This window comes from Cannabis sativa, chromosome 8 (genome assembly GCF_029168945.1).
Source record: "Cannabis sativa cultivar Pink pepper isolate KNU-18-1 chromosome 8, ASM2916894v1, whole genome shotgun sequence".
NCBI lineage: Eukaryota > Viridiplantae > Streptophyta > Magnoliopsida > Rosales > Cannabaceae > Cannabis > Cannabis sativa.
In genome coordinates this window covers 6,756,817-6,760,462 of record NC_083608.1, presented here as the reverse complement: position 1 = coordinate 6,760,462, position 3,646 = coordinate 6,756,817, and positions in this window count along the sequence as shown.

The window sequence follows — 3,646 nt, the reverse complement described above, 5'->3', positions numbered from 1 at the left end:
GCATTTTCGAAAATTGTGTCCTAGAATACTTTAATTTTTCGAAATGCAATATATATTTATAGAAAATTAAATTTGAGTTGTAAATTAATTTAAATTAATTTTGTAACAACTTAAATTGAATATTTTTCTAAATATTTATTGGAAATTATTACTAAGATGGAAATAATTCATGTTATTTTCATATCCATCTAAGTAAAATTTATAAATATTAAATTATAATTTATATTTAGAATTTTTCATTCTAAATTGGAAATTTTAATAAATATATATTTAAAATAAATAGATTAAATAATGAGATTCAAAGAAAATACAACTCTCTTTAAATAATGAGCTTTTAATCAAGAGACATTCGATCTCCATTGTGGGTTTTACACCGCGTTTGTTTTAGTGAGTAATCCTCTCTAATGGAGGAACGTTCATTAGCAATTTTGCATCGTTTAATCTCGAATGATAAGTAGTTTGTAAGTGTTTTGTATGGTATGGATCACCCTAATGGTGGCGACCATACTTGACTTGCAAATTGCGAAACAATGGTGGAAGCTCATAAGATAGAATTGCCTTGACTCTCGCCTAAACGGGACAACGCTGAATTCCAATCTTGATCGAATAAAAGGTTGCTAGAATGTTTAACATTTTAGATGAGCTGACAACTCTATTCAATGAATGGTAGCTTTGACTCTCGCCTAAACGGGACACTGATATCAGTTTGTTGAAAACCTTGGAAATTATTTAGGATTGTAAGTTTTTAGTATTTTCACTTGTCATTCCTACTTGCTATATATTTATAATTTCTGAATTGTGTATGAATTTATATTGAACCATGTTATTTTCTGTTATTAAGTTGTAGTTTAATTTCGAATCTTCATTGTTGGTCTAACTTGGCTTGTTTATCTAATGAGATAAATCCCTAGTGGATTTTCACCATTAGACATACATAATAGTGTTAGATCTCGAAAGATAAATATTGTATATGCGACATCTAGTTGTTCATCAATTGATGACACCTTAGACTAGTATTTTTACGATATGAAACAAGAAGATTGTATAAATAAGATTACTTTGACTTTCGCTAATCGAAGCATCGTTGGATTCTTATTTATAAACGAAATTATCCTAATTCCTCTTAGCTTATTAATTTCGAATTAGCTTCAAAAAATATCATTGGATGAATGGTCTATATATCATATCATGTCATTCTATATTTTCTCTTCAGAAATTAAATGACGCATATGATTATAATCCCGAAATTCTATTCCCAATTGATATAAATCTTCAATCTTAGAAATCTCCTACTTGTATGGGCAAATCTGACTTAGAGTTTGTATTAGTAAAGGAAGGTCCAAGATAGAATTACTCATTATATTTGGTATAAATTTAAGTCTTTGACTTTAATTTTAGATTCCAAATAGAAATTTTCTTATATTTCTAATTCCAGAATACAATACAGTTACACTTTCTCAAGTGTTTAATATCCATCTTCTATTAATGGATTAAAACTGTATGGAATATGAGTTAGGTATTCTGTGACCAGGATCCACTTGCAGTATTCTAAGAACTCTTTGATGTAACTAAACCTTTGTCATCAATAAACACTACCACATTTTTTTTTAATCTATGGCATTTGTATCTTGTTCATGGTGGATTTGCCAAGATCAATCTCTGCAAAGAGTTAATATGCCTATATCCACTGAAAGTAGTTCATCTCATTCGCAGATGGATGTACATTCAGGGGTGGATATGAGTTTTTCGTTGTATTCTTAAAACGATCACTCTAGATTATACCTTATGCAAAGAAATTTGAAATGTTTGAAAAATTTCATTAATTTCTAGCAATGGTTAAAACCATTAAGGTAAGTGGTTAAAGATCTTGCGAACTGATAGAGGTGGAGAAATAGTTAGTAGATATGCAGTTCAAAGATAATTAAATTGATTTTTGAATTATATCCAAACTTACCTTCCCAGAAATTTCGAGTTGCATGTTGATGATTAGTTACTAGTCGTTGCCTAATTCCTTCTATGGTAATACAATTTCAGAATGATGTAATGGTTGTATACTTAATGTAAATCATTACTAGATTCATGGATGACCTAATCAAAATCTTAAGAAAAGCTAGAACTGTTAACCATGGTTTGTTAGCTGTTCTAAGTGATTAGGGGTGGACCATCCCATTGTCAATAGATAAGAAAGTGTTTGTTCAAACAAATACTACTTTTCTAAGATAATGACTAAGTCTGAAAAACAAGTAGCAAATAAAGGAGATATTTTTCTTGATTCCAAAAGTGTTCTATCATCTTATATAACATATGATGATACCACTACCTCTGTTGTCTTGTCACAACCGAAGAGATCAATACCATTTAGTTTTCTTCGACATAATTCACGGTACCTTGTCGTAGTGGGAGAGTTTCTAGGAACTCACCTTCTTATGACTTGGGAGACACTAGTGATTAAAATCCATTGTGAGTTTAAACAAGTAATGGATTGTCAAGATAAGAAACTAAGAAGAAAGCCAATAGAACTATGGTTTAATCCATTCACATGGAGTAACCTAAATTTTTCTATTACAAGGACATAAAAGGAAATTTTAGTTAATAAGTCTATTCAATGGACTTAACAAAACTTCCTGTTCCTAGTATTATAGGTTTGAGTTTATCTAAACCTATGGCTTGTGGTATACCTGGTAATTACTTACTCTAATGCAAGCAACTTACTTTAGTAAGATGCTGAAGCATTTTCTTTCTAAGGGCAATCTATAGAAGCTTCACCACTTCTTAGACATAGATTTTATTTATCTAAGGAAAAGTCTCAACTATTCCAGAAAAGATAAAGCCATGAAAGAATTTCTTATATAACCAGTGAGAGGTCTTAGATATGCTTTTGTATGCCTTAGACCAGACACCTGCTGTTGAGTGGGAGTAATGAGTAGATATCAGATTAATCCAGGAGAAGAACATTGGAAGACAATCAAGTAAATCCTAAGATTAAGAAGAGGAACTATATGTTAGTCTATAAGGGTGTGTTTAAAACTCTTAGACTACACCATATCAGATTTTGAAATTTGCCTTTGTGCTAGTAAATCTTTCTGATAAGATGGTGATTACTCTAGGGGTGGAATAGTGATTTTGGAGAAGTGTAAAAACCTATCTGAAGTCTCTAGGTCTACCAGAGAGAGACTGAATGTTAAAGTTGCAGGAAAGGTACTTATTCAGTCTAAGGAAAGTTCTATAAATCTTTGGCATCATTCCAAATTACCTTAAACTACTAGTGTTAATTTCCTGATTAACCAAAAGTAGTTGCCAAAGATATAGAATCCAGTATCCCAAGAGAGTAGACATATAGAGAGGAATTTCACATTATCAATGATTTTGTGATTAAGGAAGAGTAATAGCGGAGGAAAGGTTGTGGTTAATTCAACCTTTCAGATCCTATTACGAGGAGTTTACTACTACTACACTTGATTTGTATATCAAGGTGTTGAGATTATTTGAAACGCACTTTTTGTTTTATATTAGTGCAAGTGGGAGTTTGTTGGGTTTTATGCCCTAAATAAAACTCATTTCAATATAATCAGATTTACTTATTAATATAGATCAGAAATAACATTTAATGTTGCATGGTTCACATGATTTATTTCATGATTATATG